Source organism: Lepidochelys kempii, chromosome 19 (genome assembly GCF_965140265.1).
Source record: "Lepidochelys kempii isolate rLepKem1 chromosome 19, rLepKem1.hap2, whole genome shotgun sequence".
Taxonomy (NCBI): domain Eukaryota; kingdom Metazoa; phylum Chordata; order Testudines; family Cheloniidae; genus Lepidochelys; species Lepidochelys kempii.
Window position 1 is genome coordinate 12,815,356 of NC_133274.1, and position 9,198 is coordinate 12,824,553.

The following is a 9,198-nucleotide window of genomic DNA, read 5'->3' on the forward strand; positions in this document are numbered from 1 at the left end:
AGCTGGCACTTCCTGGGTCCAACCAGACTTCGGCACTAAACAGCGGAGCACAAAGATCATCCTGAGCCAAAGCTTGGGGGCAGAGCTGCTGCGCAGTTCAGAGAGGCACATGACAGTCTGGCAGCTTCCCAGATGCAAGCTAAATGTCACATGTCACTGGGGGCTCTGCATGTCATGCAGAGCCGCCCCCGTTGGCCCAGTGTGGGGCTGGTACACCCCATCACACAACCATTGGGACTCCCTGTGAGATCAGGCAATTGCAATAAGGAGGGCTCAGGACCCCTGGTGGGGCTGAACAAACACTCAGTTCGCAGCCCCCAAGCAGGGCAGGGCAAAACACACAATCTGTGGCCCCTCAGCCTCCTGGCTGAGGCAGGGAATAGCAGATGCGGGTTCTGACCCTCCGGGCAGGGCAGAGTAAACAAACAGTAGCCACACCTAGTGGTGGTGGTGAGGGGGAGGACCTGGGCCCATTCTACTGCACCGGGTTCCAACCCAGGGCCCTATGAAGCTGGGAAATTCCCACTTAAGGGTTTAAGCATCACCTTCTGATACATTCCCTGAGTCACTTCCTATCACTAGGGTCCTCTCAGGCATCTCCGCGGCTGGCAGTGGCTCAGCATCGCAGTCAGTCTTCACAGTCGACTGTTTGCTCGCAGCGATCTGGGTCCACGGTTCCCACTGCTTGGAGCGTCGCAGACGCCTGCAGCACACGCCCGTCCTCCCTCTCAGCCAGCCTCGACTGAGCCGGCCTGCCTCCTTTTATCTGGCCCTTCCAACTGTCAGGTGCGCAGCAGGGGCATGGTCTCCTGGCCACAGTGATTGGTCAGGCCCCCTCGGCCCACTGCGGGGTTGGTACACACTGTCACACCACAATCAAAGCAACTTCGGGGGCATTAGGGAGGCGGGGGCATAGATGGAGGCAGGCGAGAGAAAAGCCGCTCCAACCGAAGGCAAAAGCCTGAGGATCACCCATTAGCACCAGCTCGTCAAGCACTACGTGGGGTGAGGGCCCGTGGCTTGGACTCACAGGCCAGCCCCAAACGGAGAGACAGGGATAATCCCAGACACGAGACTCAGGGGCAAGGGCGCCAGGCTGGAGCAGTGGGGAACAAAGGGATTATTTCCTCAGAAAAAGGCCATTTCAGTGCAGGGCTTGAACAGAACAAGTTTGACGGATTAAATCTAACCATAGCCGAGGAACTCAGGTGTCAGACTGGCAGGAGAGAGAATAAAGGCAGCTTTTAATGGCTTCTCTCCCTCTTCCAAAGAGGCTGGGGACAGAAGAAATACTGTTTTAATATCAACTTCTGGGGAATCTTTAAACAGGGGAAATAAACACTTTCATGTGCTAAATCCCTCCTGGAGCTTGGGCTGCTAATGCCCTCTTTTATTTCATCACTTTGTGGAGAAGGAAGAAAGCAGTGGCTTGAAGGACATAAAGGTAATGGGGTTAGGGACTCTTTAAACACACTTCGTTAGGCAGCTTAGCTTCGTTGTTAGAAACGTTACCTTTCCTCACCACCTCCCCCCTCGGAGACATTCACTACCTGTGGCCAAATACATCAGGGGGATTAGCGGCTAAGCGTAGAACAAGCGTTTTTGTGATGCTCCTGCTGCATCCCTATATTGGGTGACCAGATGTCCTGATTTTATAAGGGACAGTCCCAATTTTTGGGTCTTTTTCTTAGATAGGCTCCTATTACCCCCCCACCCCCGTCCCGATTTTTCACGTTTGCTGTCTGACCACCCTATCCCCATAGGAACTGCGTCTGTTCTGAAATGGATGGAGCTGATCTTCTGAAGTGGGGTTACAGACTCCCCACAGAGCTGCATGTCTCTTTAACAAGAGCAATGGGGTAAATGCTGGCATTAAATCCTCAGAATTTCATCCTAAACACACTGAACAGCCCAGCCAAACGCTGGGATCTTTTCCACACTCCCTTTCTCTCAATGGCGTCTCATCACAGGTTCAAGCCAAAGCACAGCAAAGTCAATGAGCGGCTCATTCAATGGGGTCTTGGATCAGGCCCCTTAATTCTTGGCATTTATATAGTGCCTTCTGCCCACAGATCTTACATACATTTAGGGGGAAACTGAGGCGGCGAAGATATGGGCCCTGATCCAAGAAGCACTTAAGCACGTGCTTTGCTTCAAGCACACAAGTAGATCCACTAACTTCAATGGCTGAATCATGGACTTACATGCTGGCTGGAGCAGGGTTGAAGCACCACTTTTCAAAGGTATTTAGGAATCTAAAGAGGCTAATAGGTGCCTAGTAGGTGTGACGGTGTCCCCCATAAGGCTTGATGGAAATATGCTTATGAATGTATAGATGACATAACTGGAATATGTTCTAGGCTACATATGCCATGTAACAGATCTATGTAAAGGTTATGATTTACTGAACCTATTAATCCTATTTGTATGCATGTATCATTTTTGTATTTGAAGTTATGAATATTGGTCATGAGCTGGCTTGATTTCTAAATAATCCATAGTAGAGCATTTGGTCAGTTCCTGGAGAAAGGAATTTGCGAAGGTAAGTGCCCAGTCAAGAAGCACTTAAGGAACAGTGCATCTTGGAAGGCTCCAGTCCACATAAGAAGTCTTCCTGGAGACATTCAAGATACCATGATGTCAAGTATCAGAGGGGTAGCCGTGTTAGTCTATATCTGTAAAAGCGGCAAAGAGTCCTGTGGCACCTTATAAACTAACAGACGTATTGGAGCATAAGCTTTCGTGGGTGAATACCCACTTCGTCAGATGCATGGAGTGGAAATTTCCAGAGGCAGGTATAAATATGCAAGCAAGAATCAGGCTGGGGATAACGAAGTTAGTTCAGTCAGGGAGGATGCGGCCCTCTTCTAGCAGTTGAGGTGTGAACACCAAGAGAGGAGAAACTGCTTTTGGAGTTGGCGAGCCATTCACAGTCTTTGTTTAATCCTGAGCAGATGGTGTCAAATTTGCAAATGAACTGAAGCGCAGCAGTTTCTCTTTGAAGTCTGGTCCTGAAGTTTTTTTGCTGCAGGATGGCTTGCATATGCTTGTGTATTGATACCTGCCTCTGGAAATTTCTACTACATGCATCTGAAGAAGTGGGTATTCACTCAAGATACCATGTGGGCAATGGCTTCTGCCTGTAAAAACTGAGAGTCCTGCATGGACATGTGACTGGTCCAGGTGACTCCAGAACTCCACCTTGGAGCTGGACTTTGCATAGGAGAGAGGAGGGGGTTTCCACCCACAAGAGAAAGTCTATTTAAGCCCGTGGGAGACCCCTCCATTTGGTCTTCAGCTGGCTTTCTCCACCCTCAAGAAACTGGAACAAAGGACAATAACAACAGGGGGTGTGAGTGATTGCTGGACCCGGACTAGAAGGAGATTAGTCTGTAAAAGGAAGCTTACTGGAACTGGTGAGGTTTTGTCTGTATTCAGTTTTATTAGACATAGACTTCCGGGTTTTATTTTATTTTGCTTGGTAATTCACTTAGTTCTGTTACTACTTGGAACCACTTAAATCCTACTTTCTGTATTTAATAAAATCACTTTTTACTTATTAATTAACCCAGAGTATGTATTAATACTGGGGGTGAGGGATGGGTAAACAGCTGCGCATGTCTCTCTATCAGTGTTATAGAGGGCGAACAATTTATGAGTTTACCCTGTATAAGCTTTATACAGGGTAAAACGGATTTAACCAGGGTTTGGGCCCCACTTGGAGTTGGGCATCTGAGTGTCAAGGACAGGAACACTTCTGTAAGCTGCTTTCAGTTAAGCCTATAGCTGTTTGGGGACATGGTTCAGACCTGGGTCTGGGTTTGCAGCAGGCTAGCGGATCTGGCTCAAACCAGGCAGGACACTGAAGTCCTAAGCTGACTGGGCAGGAAAGCAGGGGCAGAAGTAGTCTGGGCACATCAGGTGGCAGCTCCCAGGGGGTTTCTGTGATCCAACCTGTCACAGTAGGATATTGAAAAGCGCCTGAAACTGAACTCCCACTAAATCAATAGGAGTTAGGCTCTAGGACCCAGATCTTCAAAGGTATTTGGGCTCCTATTTTCCATTGAAATCAATGGATTTAGATACCTAAATACCTTTAAAAATGTAGCTCTAAAGCAACAAACCAAAGTCACACAGGACCGCTGGGGCAGTCAGGTACTGAACTCAAGTCTCCCAATTCCCAGAGCCAGGCCCTAACCATCCCTCTTACCTGACAGTCAGTAACTTGTCTGAGCATGAGCTTTCGTGAGCTACAGCTCACTTCATCGGATGCATACCGTGGAAACTGCAGCAGACTTTATATATACACAGAGAATATGAAACAATACCTCCTCCCACCCCACTGTCCTGCTGGTAATAGCTTATCTAAAGTGATCATCAGGTGGGCCATTTCCAGCACAAATCCAGGTTTTCTCACCCTCCACTCCCCCACACAAATTCACTCTCCTGCTGGTGATAGCCCAGAGTTGGATGGGCTATCACCAGCAGGAGAGTGAATTTGTATGGGGGGGTGGAGGGTGAGAAAACCTGGATTTGTGCTGGAAATGGCCCACCTGATGATCACTTTAGATAAGCTATTACCAGCAGGACAGTGGGGTGGGAGGAGGTATTGTTTCATATTCTCTGTGTATATATAAAGTCTGCTGCAGTTTCCACGGTATGCATCCGATGAAGTGAGCTGTAGCTCACGAAAGCTCATGCTCAAATAAATTGGTTAGTCTCTAAGGTGCCACAAGTACTCCTTTTCTTTTTGCGAATACAGACTAACACGGCTGTTACTCTGAAACCAGTAACTTGTCTGTGACTGATTGATCAGCTGCTTTGAAAATGGCAGGAGTGGACCCCCAGCAGAGAATCAATGAAGACCCCAAAGTGTGTCCAGTCTGACATGAGCATCTTATTACATGGATATGGTAACTTTCATGCCAAAGTGGTCACAGACTCTATACAAGCAGCACTGCCTTGGAAGGGTTTGCTAAGTAAACTTAATGCAGGCTTCTGTGTTTAATACCATACAGAATGTTCAATAACAGATGCAGTGAAAATTAAAGTTATAGCCAAGATTTTCAAGAGGCTAGTGGTTTGAGGTATCTCAATTTTTTGGTGCTCAATTTGAGACATTTCAAAGAAGCCTTATTTTCAGAAAGCGGGGAGCACCCACCCACGGCCAAGGTATGCTTTTAAGGTCTCAAGTTGGGCACCCAAGATCATCCGTCACTTTTGAAAATCTTGGCCTAAAATCTTCCATTTGCAGCATCCTCTTAAATGTTCCCCCCCACCTTGTTAGCAAACATATGCCTCAGTCTGATTTGTTTCTGCAGAGAGGTTATGAAGCAGGAGGGATTTGACTGAACATTTTTATAAAAGCCGGAGAGATTCAAGCACTGAACACATAGCTGAAAAGACTTTTCCTTCAGACTTCTAAGGAAATTAAATATTGCTTCCACAGAGGTTTTTCATGACACTTCAACAATATGACATTTGATTAAGTCAGAGTGAGTCTGCTAGCTGTGACACGTCTTAAACTCTACAGATTTTCTTATATGTTGAAAATTATTTTTGTCCATTTATCATTATTTCATCTTTCACAGAGCGATGGATATTTTAAAATACTGAATTGTACAGGAAGCTCCTTGCTGCTACAGTCGGCTTCCACTTATAAAGGCTGCTGTTTTCACCCAGTAATGCTATGTGCACTGGTGACCACAGAAGCTTTTTAAAAAAAGCCATCTTCAGATGTTAGAAGAAAAATGAACATATGGCAGGTGGGACTTTACTGGTAAAGGCAGCAGTTTGGATTCTAGTGGTTAAAACAGGGTATTGGGGAAATCAGAACTCCTAGGTTTTACTCCCACCCCTACCACTGATTCAGTGTAAGATCTTGGGGGAGTCACTTAACATCACCATACAGTTTACCCATGTATAAAACTGGGACAATACTTATAGAATAGCATCACTGTTAGACAGTAGCTGGGGTGTTCTTGCTAGTAGCCCCCAAATTGGAGAGCCGAGGTGCTGGTGGCACGGTGTTCTCACTGGAAGACCTCCACTTCGGAAACTATGTCCATAAAGCCACTGAATTTTAGGGCATGGGCTATCTGAGAGCAAATCCTGCACATCATATTCGAGCACACTGGTTACAGTGATGCTAGAGAATAGTTCAGGAGAGAAGTGAAGGATACAGTGTCCAACTGACGCAGCATGTGCAATTTGTGATAGCCATTTGTAATTTAGCTAAGCTGTGATATGGTCAGCAAGGCTGACACCTGGAGTTCCTCTGAGTTGTGATCCATGTAATCTGTAAAGGCAAGTAGTCAGGACTTCTTTGTCCCTCTCCTTCAACATTGCTTTTATGGGGTGAAAAACCTCCCATAAAAAGGCAGCTTTAATTTAAAAACTGAAATCACTCAAGGCCCAAATGACAACATGGTCTTGCTCCTCATAACAGGTTGCTGCCATGTGTTTCCATCAAAATTTTGGCTCAATTCTTTGAAACTCACACACGAGCTAGAATAGTGTTAAACAAGTGTTAGTCAATGTCAGAGAGTAAAACTAGATATATGTAAACATGTTGTGTTCAGTCTCCCTGTGCAGACAGCATGACCTCACGGATAGGATAAGGGCCTAGGAGTCAAGAAATTGGGATCAATAATTAATTCACTGGGGAAATATGGTCACTTCTCTGGGTCTCAGCTCTCCCCCAGTACAATAAAGATTGGTGCTTGATCTCAAAACACTTGAAGATGGATATCATCCCTATTGGACAGAAAACACTAAGCATGCTGTTGCTCAGACACAGATCTCTTCTGCAAGGCTAGTTTAGTATTCCTAAAATATGCCAGTCAGAGAATTGGTGAGAGCGTGTATTGAAACAGGCATTTTCATTTACTTTAGGACGTGTCCAAATTTTTTCAGCATTACTCCCCTTAGATATTCCCCCTCTCTCCCCTTTTGTATTTGATACAGTCCCATGTTCATGAACTTTGGTGCATGTCCTAAGCATTTTAAGGAAGGATATGATGGGAGCATGAAGGGGGTGGACAGGCTGGCAGATGGTTAGGGGAGGGGTACTAGTAGGGTAGTATGACAGGTCTGATTTCTGCATGATTTTTAATATTTGTAAAATAAGCTAGAATAGAGATAGATGCTTTGCATGTGAGACAAGATAGATTCTGCAAGTCTGGAAAGATGACTGCCTTATAGGATTTCAGTCAAAAGGGGTGTGTGTTTTGGCCGGTGCTAATTCCTTGGTCACAGGAGTCATGTTTACTTAAGACAAACGAGTTTGATGTGAGTCAAACAGCTTACGGCAACCTTCTGTTCTAACTGGTAACATTCAGAACAGTTTGGGGCATCTCCAGCCTGTGACAACCTTCCTGCGTTGTTTTGGTATCACTGGCTACTTCCACGTCTGGCAGTTGAACGGATACACACGTCCATCATGGCTGCGTGGCGTACACCCAGAGTGACTGCACTGAGTAAACAGGAATTAATGCTGTAGGGTTTTGTCCCCTGTACCACTATTAAGTTCTGACAAAGTTGTATTTTGTATTCTGAAAAGAGCTTTATGTTGTTAAAAAGTGACCCCAATATGATTTTATACCAATAAACTGTCTAATATGTAGGGATATTTGTTTATTCTCTGCCAGTGACGATGGCCCTAAAAATGACTGCTTAAGTCTATATGGACCTCTTTTTTACACCTTAGCGTCACATGCTTCCTTCCATGAGGTGTTCTGAGGAAACGTGCAAGGGAGCTTGGGAGAACCTTCTGGCACTCCAGACATGGCCTGCTCCCCCATTCCATTGCAGCTTCCTTCCCTCTCCAAAGTTAGCATCTCCTGCCCCAGCACACACACCCCTTGCTAGGCCTACATGAAGAGGCCTCTCTCACAATTCACCTGCTGTAAGATGCTGGGGCACTGTTTTGGTATCAACTCAAAGTGGCAAGTAAGGACTCAACTTCTGCAGGTAGCACTCTGCCCAGTCCTGATCTGTTCCAGGTGCCCCTTATAGAAGATGTTGCAAATTGGGAGTACCCCGACCAGTAAATACTATAGTATATTCAGGTATTCATGCAGTAGTTTCCCTTTATGACCTTCTGTGTCTCTTTTACTTGTAACACATGTCTAAGGCAGAAGTCCCAAAAGGGATGATGAACAGCATATGAATCTTCATTATTGGCTTGAGCCATTAGAGCAATTCCTGCTCTCTAAATAGTGTAAAAGGAGCCTGCCATGCTACAAACTAACTATACAAGCTGTTATGCTTCTTGGAGGCTTTCTTCCCATCTCACCATAATACTGAGAATGGTCAATATGAACCATGAGGCTGTGAAGCTGGAAAGAATGCTATGCCAAAGCAGCCATCAGGACACAGGTATTGCTTCCTAAGAGGCCGGGTCTCTCCTTTTACAGCTTTCTTGTAGCACAATTCTGAGGAATGCTTTAATAAAAAAAAAAAGTGGATTTTCCACATTAACCATGACTTAATACAAGTAAACTACTGAAACCCCATCACCTTAAATCTAGTCAGTGTGAGGAGCAGGTGCAGTAACTTAAACTGCTTTTGAAACTTCCTGCCAATTTTAATAGATTTAGTTATGGTTCTATTTTACCAAATGTTTTTCTCTGCTCTGTTGCTATGCAGAAGACCTGCACAAATGAGACTGACTATACAGAGGAAACAATGGAACTGACTGTACAAAGTGTTGCCAGATGCACAAAGTAAAATTAAAAAACAGAAAACCGTGTTTTGCCCCAGTCTCTCAGCTAAGCTAATTTTAGGTGTTAGCGGCATCAATATTAGATAAATCACCTCTGTCTGAAAATGTTTTAAACTGACAATGTCCCTTTATAGGGACTCAAGTGAAATATTTTCTTCCTTAGGTTATGAAAACTGAGGCTCGTATTTCACTCAACTTGACCAATGAAAACAGGTTTGTCAGTTTCACTATAATTCTCTTCTCTATACAATGCCGCCATTCCAAGCAATGCAAGAAAGTGTTTCAATCTGAACAAGTTATTTCCACTGGATTTTAAAATAAGTGTTCAGGAAGACATTTCTTCTAATGGTCTTGGGGTTTTCTGATCCCAGAACTTATATTTTGGGGCTAAATTGTTGCATGTTCCTTTATATTGATTCTTTTTTTATTGTAAAGAGGCTAATCACGGCATAATTTCATTTAAACCACCACTA